At 41.7% G+C, this 18148-nt stretch overlaps 1 protein-coding gene across 3 annotated transcripts in view; it reads right to left on the reverse strand.

Moving 5' to 3' along the window:
• Nucleotides 1-18148, reverse strand: part of ATXN1 (ataxin 1) — a 284235-nt gene that overhangs the window by 182633 nt on the left and 83454 nt on the right. For all 3 annotated transcript variants that reach the window (XM_066579392.1, XM_066579391.1, XM_066579393.1), the window contains exon 2: nucleotides 12937-13032. The gene's annotated coding sequence lies outside the window, so the exon portion shown is untranslated. The remainder of the gene's footprint in view (nucleotides 1-12936; nucleotides 13033-18148) is intronic.

An 18148-nucleotide genomic window follows, 5' to 3' on the forward strand; every position in this document is an offset into this window, starting at 1 on the left:
TGCTACAATCACTCTGTTTGACTCCTTCAGTGGTCTTTTGAACTTTAAAACAAACTTCGAAAAATCTGAGGGACTTGGCCTAAATCTGAAGCCATCCCTAATATCAACGCTTCAACAGAAGTTCCCATTTAAGTGGCCCTCAAAATATATCACCTATCTGGGCATAAAACTGCCACCTTTGGTCTAACCTAGTGAAAACAAACTATTTACCCCTCCTACGATCTTGCAGGGATGTCCTCTGCTCTTAGTTTGCCCCTTTTATCTCGTGGATAGGAAGACAAATACCTGCTGAAGGAACTAATACTACCCAAATTTAACTATCTCTTTTAAATCTTCCCAATATCAGTTCCCCTTTCTTTTTCTACAGATGCTACATCCCTGCTATACAATTTTATATGGAATAACAGCCGATATAAAATATGCTCCTCCAAGTTGGCCTTGCCAAAATCTCTAAGAGGTATGGGAGCCTCAAACCTCCTTCTGTATTACTATGCCTTTCGCTTTATAAGGGTTGTAGATTGGATTTGCATGCCCAGTAACAAGATTTGGCCAGTACTGGAGCAACACCTGTCCCCTTTTACACTAATGTCAGCAATGGTCCCTACTAGCAGCTCACCAGTTCACCAAAACGCTAATGAGTCAACTAAAACTATACTTAACGTCTGGTCTACATATCAGCTGATTTTATGCACAGGCTCTTCACCCTTAACACTTATCTCAGACTTACTGCATTCACACACACTACTAAATACTCACCTGGACTGTATAGCCCTCTTGACTCAATATTAATAGAGTGCACTTTTATTACACACTGTGAATGGTATTCTAACAATACACTGCCCAAAATACATTTCCTGCAATACTCAGCGATCAAGAAAGTGGCACTTCCGTATATAACTAGAGATCAGTTAGATAGAGAAATAATGACTTTGAAGAATTTCTCTCCAAGGTTAAATATCCAACTAAGAAACTCTCAGCCTTATACCAAATGATTCTTTGTAAAGATGCCCCATTGCAAAGCCACTGGGAAAAGGATCTTGGGGCTGTACTCACAGATAGTCAAATTGAAAAGGTATATCAACTTTTCCATGGTCCATCAAATTGCATTAGAGTCTTATTATTCCTCAATCCCAAATACCTGCCGGAGGTGTAACCAGGACATCTATATATGGTGAACATGCCCCTATCTTAAGCCATTCTAGGATTCTGTTCTCCAAATCTAAAGCCAGATATGCCCATTCAGTGACCATATACCCCTCTCACAAAACATTTTTCTTCAACCTACCATTAGACAAGTACAACTAACTGATCAACAAACTTCTACATTTCCTTCTGGCTGGAGCTAAATTATTAATAACTCCTCTTTGGAGGACCTCACAGTGCCTATCAGTCCATAACTGGTTAATTAAGCTGGACCACTTATACCTGATTGAAGAAACAGCAACTATAGTCTCAAGATCATTAAGCTTTTAAAAAAACTATATCAGACCCTCCACGTAAATTCTGGTCTTTCGATTTCTTTCTCACCTTCACCACTGACTGAAGGGGTTGTACCAGAATTTCAAGTTATTCCCTATCCACAGGATCCCTGAGACCCCCCACCCTCCAATCTCCAAAACATTCCCATGGTCTACTCTCCTGTCACTGCAGGAGTTGCTTCTCGGCAGTCCTATTGAAAGTGAATAGAGCGCTGGTGTGCTTGCCCGGCTAGCGCTTCATTCAGTCTCCCCCTCACTGTGGGGGGTGCAGTAACCGTGCACTGAAGAAGATAGTCAACACAGGACCTCTGTTCTTGACATTGGCGTGGGTCTCAGCGGTCTCTAATGCGGTCCATTCTCTTTTTGCTCAGTTGCTCGGCTTTTAGCCAGGAGCAGTGCTTGTTTTGTGCCGGATCTGCGACGGAACCTCCAACCAGAGATTCCAACGCAAATGTAAAACCATCCAACTTGGTTTATTACTAGAGATGAGCGAGTATACTCACTAAAGGCAACTGCTCGAGCAAGCATTGCCTTTAGCGAGTACCTGCCCGCTCGGGACAAAAGGTTCGGGTGCCGGCGGCGGGCAGGGAGCTGCCAGGGAGAGCGGGGCGGAACGGAGGGGAGATCTCTCTCTCCCTCTCTCCCCCCCGCTCCCTCCTGCTGACTGCCGCTACTCACCGCTCCCCCGCGCCGGCACCCGAACCTTTGGTCTCGAGCGAGCAGGTACTCGCTAAAGGCAATGCTCGCTCGAGCAATTGCCTTTAGCGAGAATACTCGCTCATCTCTATTTATTACGTTTGTTACATCCTGTTAATTCTCTTTTAAAATAAATAAAAGATCTTTCAAAGAAAGAAGGATATCATTTGACTGGCACGGCTACATTGTAAGTGAATGTACACCAAACATTAGAAATGTACACACTATCCACTTCCACATTTTTCAGCACAAAAAAGACCAAAACAAATATTTAAGAGGTTTTCCCACCACTAGAAGTGATGGCTTGTCATTAGGATATGACATCATTTCCCGATTGGTGAGGAACTGACTGAGTGGGTTTGGAAACACCAAAATAGTTCTTAAATATGAAAAAAAAATGTTCTACTGTTATTTTTACAGCTTCTATATAGGTCTATGTGTCCTCATAGTTACAGATTGTCTCTTCTTCTTGCTAACATACGTTCGGAAGGTTAAGAACAAGTTGGGGAAAATTAGAAAGGCATATGACTACAGAATCAGAAAGCACAGGGTTCCTTTGTAGTTGGTAACCATAGAGACACATCAATTGACACCTCATATAGAGAGTTTACAACATACTTGTCAACTGAAAAAGGGGAGGTCTACTGACTCCAAGAAGAGCCAACAAATCTTCCTTGTGCCCTACTCCCTTCTCTATTCCTTGCGCTAGTAATGAAATAGTTTTTTTTGTGAAAAACAATTCTGAGCACCGTGCTGCATGCACCATAATATTACATTTCACTAAAGCCGATTTTTAAAGTTAGGAAGTATGGTTTCCAAGCGGGCAAAACTATCACTCCTTTTTGGATCCATTTCCAGGTATGGCTAAACAAGAAAACCAGACATACTGGTTGTGAATATAAGCATACACAGTATAAATGCAGATAACACAAAAGTATAACAAGGAAACTCAAACAGGGAAGGTGGAGAAACTATCCTCAGATAAGTGAAGACCGTACCTACTAGTGGAGCACTCGCCCTGAAAAGGCGAGCCCATGTCAGGAACCTGGGGTAACCCTGAATTTCCCTATATAGTGACAAAAACAGTAGCAAAGTTAGATGACATTCAAAGAATAATAAACTACAAGAGTACATGAAATAAAATGTTCAAACATGTCAAATTCCTATTAAATCACCTGCAGACTTATCTTAACTGAGATACAGGTCAGGACAAGGAGCTGCTGGTAGGACCAAAAACACCCCTTCAAATAAAAAGAATAACCGGCGTCCTCTGTGAGGAGGAGCCAAAATAAGTATGCACAAACTAAGCCTGACCATGATGTCCACCAACCCAGCCAACCAATCAGTTCACACACCAGCAAAGAGGTGTTCCCGTCGGCATCCAGCTCCGAAATGTCAGTGAGCTTGCACTGGTATGAGGATCATGTGAGCTGTGGCTGACGCCACGACGTCACTCCAGTCCCGATCCTCATTTTCAGCAGCCCTCTTACACAAGAATGCATCTGAACTGAATTGGCATTAATAACTGCATTGATGCTATTGTTTGTGTACAGGACCTGCGATCATATGTTTGAATCAGCAGGTCCTCAAGTCAGCAGAGTACGGCTGGGTTCACATCTGCGCTAGGACCTTCTTTCAGAGGTTCTGTTGCAGATCCGGCACAAAATTCCAGAAGAAACAGCACTGCAAGTAGTGCTTTTTTTCTGATTATAGTCAATGAGATCTATTCGGCACTGTTCTGTTCCCGTTCGGCAAGGGATTTCCGCTTTTCTGCTCCCCAAATGCAGCAGGAAAACGGAACCCCTGACGCAGATGTGAAACCAGCCTATGCTATATTCTATTGCTCTGTGAAAGCAGCCTATGTTGTATAGCATTGCTGTCCCTCTTGTTACTGTTGAAAGAGCAGTTGGGGAGGATTACATGACGAGGTTGGCAGATTCTTAAGCACTAGCACTGAGAATATTTAAGAAGCAGCCTTGATTTCCTTACGGTCAGGTAAGTCAGTTAGTGAGGGTACGTACATATAGCAAAGTGCAGTAGAGCTAAAGTGCTCCTGTCCTTAGCTAGTTTACAGTCAGGATAAGTGGTTGGAGTTGGGCCTGTTGAGGAGGACATAACCCTGATATCCGATTGGTTGGCTGCTGACCACCTCTCGACCTGATCTAGACTGCTTTGACTGATCAGGCCTAGTAGAGGTAGTGTCCATGAGTGCAGGTGGCACTGGATACTGCATGTGACTGTAGACCCCCTCCAGATCTTGCCAGACCCCTTAAAAATAGGGAATGTTATACATATGGTGGCCCAGCCTGCCTGCCAAACCGTGCAAAACCTTCTACTACGAGTAGCAAACTGTGGTCCCGAGAACAACTATTGTAAGTTACACTGTCCAAAACCAAGAGACTGTTCACATAGCTACCAGCAGTTACTTATCGGAGTTCTAGTGTTAGCTCTATTTAGAGACTGTTTCTTTGTACTGACAACTCCCGAACTGTGTGTCCTTTAAGAGACTAATTGTCAAGCTCTGTGTCACATTTCTCTGTGTAACCATCAAGTTTGTGCTCTCTGTTAGAGACTGTAACCATATGATCACTGCCCAAGCAAACTACTGCTCAAGTTAAACCTTGCCGTGTCTGTCTGAGTCACTGTGCCATCCTTGAGCGGGGTACCGTATAATGGTCATAGGCCGCACCCATACGTTTCTAACCCTTTTACACGTTGTCCTACAATCTGATATAGGAGGATGACATGGTTGAGTCCCTGAGACAGCTAGAGAAGTCTTCATTTATTTGTCAGTTTTAACTCCAATGAGACAAAAATGGAGAAAGTGCCGGGAAATGTTTTTGCTTTTTTGTGCAATCTGTGTTAATGTTCCTCGTTTTTCCAAAGCAATATGGAATTACTACCGTGTTTCCCCGAAAATAAGACAGTGTCTTATATTAATTTTTGTTCAAAAAGGTTTAACTTTTTTTACATGTATAGCTGCCTGGACACTGTTTAAATTGACTTCTTTAATTAACTGTTAGCAGGGCTTAATTTCAGAGTAGGGCTTATATTTCAAGCATCCTCAAAAAGCCTGAAAAATCATTTTGCATCCTCAAAAATTCTGGAAAATCATGATATGTCTTATTTTCAGGGTATGTCTTATATTCAGGGAAACAGGGTAGTTATGCGATTCTCTAAGCTGTAAAATTAATTTCTATTTCTATCACTATACAATCTATTACCAACAAAAGACTGTAGTAATTGCATAGAACTATCTGATGGAACAAAGGCCGTGATTGACGGGCACATACATTGTTTTTTATGCCTAGGCTTGGATAATTCATTGGAAACATGTAGATATAAATTAAGGCAGTTGCCATTGGGTTTAGATGTACTAAGATGTCATGAGATGACAAATCATGTTATGAAGCTGGTATATACTGTACATGGTAAATGGTTTTACCAACTGCAGAATTAAAGCCCCCACTTTTTGTGGTGAAGTCAGCCTAGCCTTTGGCCCCATATTTTTTATTTTCACCTTGAGCTACATAGTTTGCTCAGCGAGCTCTGTAATAACACTGGCCATAAAAGTCTGCATAGAAATAATTGTTCTCTATAGCATAATTCACCTCAGAAAAATGTTCTTGCTGGATATAATAGATCTTATTACCCTAGAATTCCTGAGCATTTACGACAGACATGTCTGATATGAGACATTGAGGTCCTGACAGTTGCAGAGACTGTAGTAATCCTATATCCACTTTTGTTGAATAATTTAAAGAGCTATTACATTTTCAGACATTTCTCTCGGAAAGGATAGTCAGAACTATGCGTCTCAGATGTCTTAGATAGAGAACAGAAATAGATTTTTTCAGATTTCTGGGAAATCAGGCAAAGAAAAAAAAAACTCATCATTTTTCATATTACGAAAATATATGTGTTTATCTTACATAATGAAGACAAAGCTCCAACTTAGATGAGCCTGGAATTCAGGTCTAACTCTACCCAAAATCTGGAGTTCACCTAATCTATTCCTTCCCTCCGCGTTGTATTTATAGGGGTTCCTGGGACTGGATAATTGTCCTGGTGCATATAAAATTATGGATCAGGAAGGGTTGGGAGAAATAATACCCTTTCCGACCCACGTCTATAGGCCTCTCACTAGCCAAGCCAGAAACCTACTGCACACTAATGAGGGGCAATCACCCCGAAATAGCTGTCTGTGCATGATTATTCTGGCTTTGGCTTACAATTCCCAGTCATTGTTAGAAGGTTTGTTTAAAAAGTCTGACCTTCCAATAGGTGGTGGTGCAGAGGTATTGGTTCCATTTCCCTTTTGAAAGTATGGAAGAGCAATGTGGCCTCTCTGCTATGTTGGTCATAGAAAGTCCAGGTTTGTTTCCTTATCCTGTTATTTGTTTTCAGGGAAATGCATTTGTTACCACTTTGGAATAAGAGTGAAATACACAGCTCTCTAATTTGAGAACTCCACAGATAGCACAGTTTTACCTCGATGAGCCAATCACAGCCATTCAGTGATGTCATTCACTAAATGGCTGTGATTGGCTCATCAAGCGCTGGCAGTGATTGGCTGCCGGCACTCAATTAGCCAATCACAGCGCTCGCTTTGCTGGAGGCATGGTATTCAAAGCCCCGTCACCAGCAGAAGCTCCGCTGTGAGACGAGGAGGACGCAGCTTACTGCAGCGCAGCCGAAGACCATTGGGACGGAGCAGGTGAGTATTGTGCTTTTTTTCTGTGGGGTACCTGATCTAGGTCCTATTTTCAGGAGAGGCCTTATATTTCCAGCTTCCCCTGAAAACCTGATAGGTCTTACCATTGTTGGTAGGACCTATTTTCGGGTAAACATGATAGCATATTCCGCTCCATAAACTACATCATCTAGCCTATGATTGGTACCTATGGACAATTAACGAAGTGACATTCAACATCCAGTTTCAGAGTAGATACACAGTGTATGGTAAGTTTCGGCTAATTTCACACCACACCTGTTGACAAAGTTGCGTGTAGTTGCAGGTAGAGTCTCCCAATGTAGACCTAATCAATGAAACCTATGCTAAAGGGGGCCCTTTTGGTGAGACATTTGGTTTAGCATACATTAGTATGCCTTTGCCTCAAATGATAGTATATGCAAAAAAGTATCATTTTTTTTCAATAGCAAAAAGGCAGACAGTTCTCTTGTGCAAACCCCTTTAAATTCTCCAACCAAACGTAATCCCCAACGTGGCATGATCCCAGCCTTAAGTGGGTACTCCATAGTTATGTAAGAGATCCTAATCACATTAAACTTAAAATGTTCAAACATAATTTGTCTTTAAAAGTTTCAGAAAAAAAAATCAAGATTTTTGTTTGCTGCCAGTGAATATAAACTTTTTGTTTTTCTATACTGAGGCTTGAAATCCCTACTGGCATACAGTAGTCCTGCTTACTGCCGGAGAAGGGATTTCGCTCTGTGCAAACCTCTGCGAAAAATTACACATTTTCATAATGCAGCAACTCTGACAATGCAATAACTCTGCCTTTTCTATGAAGTCTTTGGCAGATAGTGAAACTGACCTTGTCTATATTACATACAGTGAATGAACATGCTGATAAATAACATAATACTTAGATTGTGCTTTTAAGGATAATTCTGGTAGACCTTTTCTGTCATTGAGGATTTAATATCCATTTTCTTATCTGGACATGAGTAAATGTAAGGGGGGTGAGCAGTGCCCTTCCCCCCTACACAATGGGGGTGGCTTACAGCCTTTGTTACAGGCCCAAGAGCCCCTCTAAGCCCCACCCCCTCCCACTCCAGGAGAGAAGAAAGAAGTTCACTTCAGGCACCATGAGAAGCCCCTCTGCCCGCCAAAGACATGGCCTTGGAGGTGGAGGAGAGGCTCAGTAGAGCGTAAGTGAAGTCCCGCTCTTCTGCCAAAGAACAGCAGCAGGAGACAGGGAGCTGAATCGGCACAGTGAGGCGCCATGTTAAAGCGCTCAGAAGCACAATGTTTGAGGGGTATCTCATTGGTTGGTGAAGGTAACGCCTCCATTTTTTTGTATGGCTTTCTCAGACCGGTTTAAAAAAATAAAAGCTGAAATCCGATTGGTTCTATGTGCAACCTCTTTACATACTAATGCCCCATTTACGTGAGCCGATTCTCATTTGAGCAAGCAAGCACCATCATTGTTAACTCGCTTGCAATCGTTTGCACTCATTCAGCTTGTTTAGACAGGCAGATCATCATTGAGAATCGGTCACATGTTTTTGTAGTCATAGTCAAGAATACATTAAATATTTCTGCTTTCATGAACAGAAAAAAGCCTTGTATTTCTGAAGAAGCTGTTGAACATCTCTAGTGGAGCCACCCATAAACGACTTCCCAACATCTCTACATAAAATCCAGTACTTGCTAGACAAGAGCTCTCTAGGAACTGATACTACTACAAAAGCTTAGATGATAAGATGGTATTTTCAATAGCGGGAAGCCAGAATGCATTTGTGAAGCTAAGCAACTGCTGCAATAATAAAGACATTGTCACAGTTTTCAATACCGTGTAGCTTTCAAAGTATTTTCATAAGTCACCCGGATCCTGAGAAATCAGTGTTCTGGAAGGTGATAACTGATAACTTTGTGCTGAAAAGCCCCCCTCGGCTTATACTCGGGTCAGGGAGTAGAAAAAAAACCTCCATACTCACCTCCCAGCCGGTGTCTGTGTCTCCGGCGGCGGTGCAGCAGGCTGCTTGAATTCTCTCCGCTGTCATCCCCCACCGTCCTCTTTGCTCGGCTCTGTCATCCCCTGCCGTCAGCGCTTTGTAAGTAAGAGCTGTGATTGGATCGAGCGTCAGCCAATCACAGCCGGTGCTCGATCATTCACAGCCAATCAAGCTGCTTTAGAATTCTCCCTGCTTGGCTTTCAAATCCCCTGCCGTTAGTGCTGTGTAAGTAAGCGCTGTGATTGGATGGAGCGCCAGCTGTGATTGGCTGGCGCTCAATCCAATCACAGCCCTTACTTACCCAGCACTGACAGAGCCGAGCAGAGAGGACAGTGGGGGATGACAGCGTGGAGAATTCAAGCAGCTTGTCGCACAGATGCCGGCTGGGAGGTGAGTATGGAGGGTTTTTTTACCTAAAATATACTCGAGTATAGCTCGGCTTATACTCGAGTCAATAAGCTTTACCAGTTTTTTGTGGTGAAACTTATTGTCTCGGCTTATACTCGGATCGGCTAATACTTGAGCATATACGGTAATACATTTGTATCTCTTATTGTTTCAGTGACTTAGCTGTCTGATGGCTTGTTTTTTGTGGGACACATTATATTATTCCAATGGTACTATTTAATGTACCATATCATGTACTATAAAAAAAAATAAAAAAAAATTTAAGTTGCATGAAATGGAAAAAACCCACAATTCTGCCATATTTTGGGGGGTGGGTTGTCTTGTTTTTAAGGTGTACACTCTGTGGCAAAAATAACATGCTAACTGTATTCTGTGGGTCAGTACGGTTGTGATGATACCAAATTTATATAGTTTTTTTTGACTGTGCTACTTCTAAAAACTAAAGAATCTTTGAAAAAAGTCCTTTTTTATGGCCATAGTCTGACCTCCATAATATTCTTTTTCTATGGATACAGCTGTAGAAGGGCTTGTTTTTGAGAAATTCTCTGTAGTTTCTATTGGTACCACTTTGGAGAGCATCTGACTTTTTAATGACTTTTTTAATTATGTTTTCTCTTGGAGACGGGGTGATCAAAAAGTGCAACTCTGGTATTGTGTATTTTTTCTTCTACAATCTTTACCATGGGGGTTAAGTAATGCATTACTTTGATAGATCTGATTTTTACGGACAATGCAATACCAAATTTTTTACATTGTTTCAAATTAAAAATATGGAGATAGGTTTTTCTTTTCACTTATATCATTCTTTGTTGTATACAATAATATAGAAAATCACTTATCTTTACTGCTTCTCAGTCGCTTATAGGGACTTGAACTTATGATCGTTTGATCGTTTATACCATATACTGCAATACTTCACTACTGCAGTATATGTTATTTCTGTCAGCATTGTCTTAATAGGCAGAAATACATGGCAACCCCTCAGGGCTTTCAAAAGGGGCCTGGCTGCCATAACACCTAGATGACACCTCATGATCTGACTGCGGGGAGGAAGAGGGTTGCATTGAAACACAGCCTACACCAGCCATGTATGGAGCAATCTTGGCTCATGATCCTGCTCCATACAAACCCCATGCACCAAGTACATACATATATGTCCTGGGGTGTGTTGGGTTTACTAGTCTTAAAGCAGATCACATTGGGATTTTAGTTTATTTTGATTTTGCGATTTGCGGACACTGTAGCTGTGCTGTTAGTAGAGAACTGTCTGTAGCGACATTAAATCTGTTTGAAACATTTTACTTTTTGTATTAACAATAGAGATGAGCGAGCATACTCGATAAGGCAAACTACTCAGAGACTAGTGCCTTATGCGAGTACCTGCCCGCTCGTCTCTAAAGATTCGGGGGCCGGCGCGGGTGACAGGTGAGTTGCGGCGGTGAACAGGGGGGGAGCGGGGGGGGGGGGGGAGAGGGAGAGAGAGATCTTCCCTCCATTCCTCCCCGCTCTCCCCCGCCGCTCCCTGCCCCCCGAATCTTTAGAGACGAGCGGGTAGGTACTCGCAGAAGGCACTACTGGCTCCAGTAGTTTGCCTTAGTGAGTATACTCGCTCATCTCTAATTAACAACATAATTTAGTTTAAAGAAGTTCCATATGCCAGTTATCAGTGCGTCTGATTTTATATATATATATATATATATATATATATATATATATATATATATATACACAAGTCCTTATGGGTTTTAAGCCAGAATGTTTGATCCAGACCATATTCTAGGATGGAGCGGACAATGATATGGACACAGAAGGGTTACCCAGAAAGAGTATTTACTCACTATGAGACAATGGGCACAGTATTTACAGTCCCTCAATGGGGCAACAGGCTTAGTAGTTGCACATCTTATAGAGGCAAATAGCTTGGTGGTTACACTTCTTTACATAGAAAAGAACTTGACTTACTGACAAAGGCTAAACCTACATGCAGGTTCGCAACAAACAGATGAGCATATGAACTTTAGCCATATGAACTTTACTGCCACGGTCTTAGAGGCAGAATATGCACAGAAAAATGTAATGCGGACTGCGCCATGTGAGCGTACCATACCACTTTACTGCAACTGGCAGTTACTGTAGAAACAGCAACAAGTCTCTATTACTCCGTCATTGAGGTTTGACCTTAGTCTACTGTCTTTTTCTTTTTCATTGACATGTCAGACAAGTCTCCCCTTAGCAAGCAGCAAGTCACACACCAGCAAGCCTCAGTACACATCTCCAAGTATTCGCTCTCATTCCATGTGGCTCAGCCCCACAGGCATTCACAGGGCAGCAAACCGTCCGATCAACACAGCTCAGGGCACACTTACAGGGTGTCTTTTATAGATCACTCAAGCATTCTCTGGGCAGTGGTCTGAGATCAGTCACAGGTTTCCTTCCCAGGTGGCTCACCTGTATCAACTCTCTCTCTCAGTACTTCATCTGTCAGCAGCCACAATCTCAGGGCCGCTCATCTTGTAGTACTGAGTGCCCAATGTCTCTGAAGTCTTAGAGCCTTCTTTAGATTACTCAAGCCTATCTAGGGTGACGCAGCACTTTTCACTTCTCAAACACCAGGTTCAGATCCAGATTGTTAAATAGATTATCCTGCCAGGATACACCACATCAGAACGGAAGCCGCTGCGCCGATCCCTGTGCAGTGGACGGCGCTCATAATTGCAAGTGTAGCTCTCATTGAAATCAATGGGAGCTAAGCTTGTAATTACACGATGGTGTTCCACTGATTTGAATGACAACTGTGCCTGCAATTACAAGCGCTGGCCACTACACAGGAGTCGGATCTGTGGCCTCCGCTCCGACCCTGCTGCATTCTATACGAAGCTCATGTGGCGAAGAGTATTAAGGCAGCAGTATGCAGTCCTAAGCTCTCGCTCACGACCTGAAGTTTGTAAGTTCAATCCCTGAATGGTTCAGGTAGCTGGCTCAAGGTTGAAGCGCTGGCCACTACACAGGAGTTGGATCAGCATCCTTCCAAGGTTGGTAAGTTGAGTACCCAACTTAGTGGGGGGTAATAAATAAATTACCTGAAAGTGCTGCGGAATAAGTTGGCGCTATACAAATAACAAGATTTTTTTTAAAATTTTTTATTCTGGCCAGATAACCCCTTTAAGTTATTGCTCCCACCTTAGCTGTACAAAATCTCTGGAAACGTAAGTATATTTTAGCTACTACCATGTTTCCCCCAAAATAAGACAGGGTCTTATATTAATTCTTGTTCAAAAAGGTTTAACTTTTTTTACATGTATAGCTGCCTGGACACTATTTAAATTGACTTTTTTAATTAACTTGTTAGCAGGGCTTAATTTTGGAGTAGGGCTTATATTTCAAGCATCCTCAAAAAGCCTGAAAAATCATTTTGCATCCTCAAAAATTCTGGAAAATCATGCTATGTCTTATTTTCAGGGAAACAGGGTAGTGTTGGCTATTAGTGAAGCACAATCATTTTCGGTTTACTTCCGAGTATGCAATATTTGGCTAGTTGATTTATCAATCTGAATCAATATATTTATATTCTTTACTATGCAGAATAAACAATATGCTTTAACCATGATAGTATTGATATTAATATAGATCTTTTGGGGGGTCATTTCCTTACCGGAATATTAACTCTTAAGACCAGCATCCTTAATGTCCATAGCATCATCTTCTCTAGCTAGTCCTGCAACATTGTTCCACTTTCTTGACCTTTTTACTGAAAAACACAATAAAATATTATTTTTACTATTATTAGTAGTAGTATTAGCATTATTAGGCAGAATGAGTTGGTAGCATGATAATTATATTGCTGAAATTCAAAATGAAAGCACAACATGCCAAGATTTGGGTTACAACTAGAGATGAGCGAGTATACTCGCTAAAGGCAATTGCTCGAGCGAGCATTGCCCTTAGCGAGTACCTGCCCGCTCGAGACCAAAGGTTGTGGGGAGGAACGGAGGGGAGATCTCTCTCTCCCGCTTCCCCCCCCCCCCCCCCCCCCGCTCCCTCCTGCTGACTGCCGCAACTCACCACTCCCTCACGCCGGCAGCCGAACCTTTTGTCTCGAGCGGGCAGGTACTCGCTAAGGACAATGCTCACTCGAGCAATTGCCCTTAGCTAGTATACTCGCTCATCTCTAGTTACAACATTTTGAATTGCAATGATATCCTTAACAGAAGGACACATATAAATCCAACACAGTTCGATCACTTGCCATGCAGTGAAGAAGAGTTGTCTAAAGAGTAAAAAGTCAATAACTGATACTATAATATATGTTGTGAGCGCTAGAGGTCATCACCTCATGGAAAACCTGGAAAGCGTTGGCACTGCATCAACGCTCCCAAAAACACTTGCGTACTACCTCGAGCACCTAAAGATATGTTCAAGGGGGTACGTCGAACTGCTTAGAAAATGACTCATAGATTTCAACTTCTTCCTTTATGTATTGATCCCTGAAATTATTATTTTTTCAGAAGGAGAACTGCAGGATATGGAAACTCTCAAATTTTGTACAGATGAGCTAAATGATGATAACTTAAAAGGAACCTGTCACCACTTACCGGTTTATAAACCACCTACACTGATACAACATTGAAGTAATGCTTTTTCTCAAACTTATTTGGCTATCATTCCTCATAAAATCACACCTTTAAAAATAAGGTTTAAACATTTTCTGCATTTCATGCTAACTCTTGCCAAGAAATGGTTAATAGTAGTTGGCTGATTCTATGTCGCCATAAGCCGCGAGAGTCCCGGCAGGTCAAGATACTGGACCATGGAGAACAGGTTCTGAGGAACCTTTCCGTTGTATCATCCCTCATTGCTGAAAGCTTTACATACAGCATTGTCTTAAAGAACCTGTCAATGACTGGTCTAATATGTAGGGAACATGATAACCATTGTGAGACTAAATATATTCTGGCCGCCATGCAGATATACTGGGACAATTTATGTTGCTGGTTCTTGTATCCTATAGGTTTGTCAGCCATGCCATAGGAGATAGAGGAAACGTTTTGCCTATCACTCTAGTTATGATCCTTGCCACCTGCTTCCAGAAGGACTGTGCTGTAGGCCATGTCCATCATGTGTGAAACCTTGTTCCCAATGTGTTGCATCCTCTAAAGCAATCAGGGAATGTATCCGGTGGAACTTGTCAATTGTAGCCGGGTCTAGGTAGACTCTGTGGAATATTTTGAATGAAGTTTCCGCCATAGTGACTTCATGACTGCCCTTCGATATGAAATTGCAGCATTGCTGCCAACACTCCATGGAAAGTGGGCTATTCAAGTCCTCCTCCCATCATAAATGGCAATTTGACACCTTCTGGGGGTTGATTCAATATGGAATATAGAAGGGAAATAGTAATGGGTTCCAAAGACATCGTCTCTCAAAAGCTGAGGGGTTGCATCTGGTCTGAGTAGTAGGTATTAGGGTACATATGAAGCCGTAAATCTGGTTCAGTTCCAACCATAAGTGTTTGGGTATCCACAGGTTTTCTTTGAGTTGATGTCGTGAAGGGAGTCTACTCTGTATTAAATGATGTAGAATGGAATATCCCATATTTCTCCACGACAAGTATCTCCCTTGTTATAAGCTTGGTGGGAAGGCTGGGTTGGGGATAATTGGCAATAGAGGTGGTGAATTTGAAAGTAATGAATATTTGAATTTGTTTTTCTTCCAAATTAGAAATAAGTGATATATTAAGGGTGCTACTTGTTGAAAAATTGCAATTTTTAAGTTTTTGTCCCAAAAAATGGCATTAAGAGAATTTGGTTTCACCAAAGTGGCTTTTATCTCAACCCAAAGTGATGCTCTGGCTCCCGGGAAAATGGGTGGAAGTTGAGATAGTTGGGCAGCGGTGTAGTAGTTCAGTAAATTGGGGACTGACAGGCTGTCTACCTCTACTTCTATGATGATACATTATTTTCTGCTCTATACTAGGTCTCTTGTTTTTCCATATGAATCGGAATATAGTCTGATGCAGATCTTTCATATCAGATATGGGGACATTAATGGGTAGGCATCTGAACAAATATAGAATTTTAGGTAGTAAAGTCATCTTAACCGAGTTAATCCATTCAATCCATGGTAGACTGAATTGTTCCCACTTTTTCATATCAGACTTGAGGGCGGTGATTAATGGAGGATAATTCCATTTATAAAGCGAGCCCAAGTTGGCGGTGATTTTGATCCCTAAATAAGTGATAAGGTGTGGGTGGGCTTGAAACTGAAAATTGAGTTCTATTAGCTTTTGTGTCTGTGGGGGGATATTTAGGCATAGAGCCTCAGTTTTATCTAAATGTATTATTTAGTCCCGATACCAGTGCAAAGGAGTCTAATAGTTTCATGAGATTTGGGAGTGATGTTAGAGGTCTGGGCAAGGTGAGAAGAATATCATCAGCAAACAAGTTTGCCTTGTGTTCGCCTGCTCCACAACCAATGCCTGCTATACTTGGGTTCGCTTTAATAAGGCTAGCCAATGGTTCCATAGCTGATGCAAACAAGGCTGTGGATAAGAGGCAGCCTTGCCTTGTACCTCTCTGAATGGTTGAAACGCTGCCATTTCTACCTTTCTGACAGCTAGAATTGCAGCTGCCCCTACATAACTTCATAGTTATACGAAACCTATTTTGGACAACAATACATTTAACCTTTTCCTATCCCAAGAAAATGTCAGGCCTGTCCATTTAAAAGTCCTAAAGTTTTTGTGAAAAATATTTTAAAAAGGCGTGTTTTTCAATATAAGGAACAAATATGCTTAGAAAAGTTGTATATTTTATGGTGTAATGGAAAATTTAGAAATAAGAAAAGAGGAAAAAGAAAAAGATTGGAATTCAGTTTTTTAAATGGTAAGTACCAGGGGCCGTAGGATAGTTAAAAGTTAAATTCCATCCATTCAAATCTAATAGAACTAGACACAAGTTATACAACTCAATTTTACAATTAAATGTATTGATTTTCAATACTTAGGCAATTAAATGTTTAAAAGGAATCTGTCACCAAGTGATAGAAACCCTGATTCCGTGGATAGCTCAATTACTTTATTTGCTGGTGTAGGTTTCTTCAAAGCAGCATTTATTTGAGCATGTTGAGGATGTAGTTCTTCCTTGGGTTCCTTTGTCCCATAGGGCCCTTTTAGGCGAGCCGATTGATTGTTTAATCGAAGGAGTGATGTCACCGCTAGCTCGTTAGCTTGTTTATACACGCAGATACATCGTTGGCTTATTTAAATGGGAAATGGTTCAGAATTGCTCAGTTTTTCAGATTCAACATGTAACTGATTGAGAACGACTAAACGAGCGCTGTTTAAACTGAAGTGAACGAGCCAACAATGGTTTTTATTCCTACATAAAAATCAACAAAGAGCGAAAAGCAAACAATTATCATTGGTCATTGGGTTTAGACTGAAAGATTATTGTTCACTTCTGCTTGTTTGAATGGTTTGGTTGAACAATGATCATTCCGTCTAAAAGCACACATAGATTGCGATATTCATGAACTGTGGCTCCACTCCCTCACCGCTGATTGACAGTTTCTCCCTACGTACAGTATAGAGAGAAAGCTAACGCTCATCAGCAGGAAGATGGGACTAGCCTCCTGCTTATGAATACAATGACTGAGAATGTAGCAGATAAACGTTTTCAGAAAGGCTACAGTAACAAATGAAGTAAGCGAGCCATCCCTGGAATCAGGGCTTCTGTCAATTGTTTACTCTGTCCTTAAACTGTAGCACAGCATAAACTTAGTGACAAGTTCCTATTAAAAAACTCAAGCTACAATTGATATGATTTTCTTTTAGGAGAACCCTATGACTTCTAAAAAAGGTAGTTATTATATGTAGAAAGTGTATATAATGAAAGGTACATACAGTATAATAATTGTCTATCAACTATGAAAAGTTTAAATAAGGGTGGTTTCACATCTGCATTGGAGCCTCCGGTTGAAGGTTCCGCCGCAGATCCGACACAAAGTACTGGAAGAAAAAGCGCTGCATGTAGCACTTTTTCTTCAGGCTAAATCTGAGTGGAAAGCAAGCAAACCCCATTATAGTCAATGGGGTCTGTTCAGCATTGTTCGGTTCCGTCCCATGACAGCCATTCAGTCGTAGTGATTCCTCTTTACTAGAGTTGAGCGAACATACTCTGCCGAGCTTGATGCTCATTCGAGTATTAGCGTACTCGATGGTGCTCGTTACTCAAACGAGCATCAAGCCATGTTCGACCCCGCCCCACTTTTTGGCTCCTCCCCGCTGTGACGTGCCTGTTTTGGCCCGTCCCTGCCGCGACGCAGCGCGTGTCATTGGCAAATTTTTTGTCTGGCAGGCAGGGGGAGAGAGAGAGAGACCTAAGGGAAAAAAAAATCTCGGCACCCGGCGTCCCACATACAAAAGTGCTTGAGTCTCCCATTGTAGTCAATGGGGTTCGTTACTCGAGTAGAGCTCTCGAATTTTACAAAAAGCTCGACTCGAATAACGCGGACTCAAGCATTTGGGTGCTCGCTCATCTCTACTCTTTACTGATCCATGAACAGAGTAGCAAAGTGGAATGCGTGACGCAGGTATGAAACCAGCCTTAGAAATATCTCACAAATTATATTTACACTTCTCTAGTAATTAGTAAAACAGCCTGAGTTCTTGGTGTAGAAGACGAGCGCCGGAAGCAATGGATAAAATATTTCTATTTCTTTACTAGCTATAATTTTCAGAACCCCAGCTTCACCATACTAGCCCTTAATTGTTTCATAATTATTTATTGTATGGGTTCAAAATGGTGCTGGAGATATTTCTTATATATTGAGTTCCATGATAGCATAAGGCTACTTTCACATTGCGT

The sequence above is a fragment of the Eleutherodactylus coqui genome, chromosome 9, assembly GCF_035609145.1.
Source record: "Eleutherodactylus coqui strain aEleCoq1 chromosome 9, aEleCoq1.hap1, whole genome shotgun sequence".
Taxonomy (NCBI): Eukaryota; Metazoa; Chordata; class Amphibia; order Anura; family Eleutherodactylidae; genus Eleutherodactylus; species Eleutherodactylus coqui.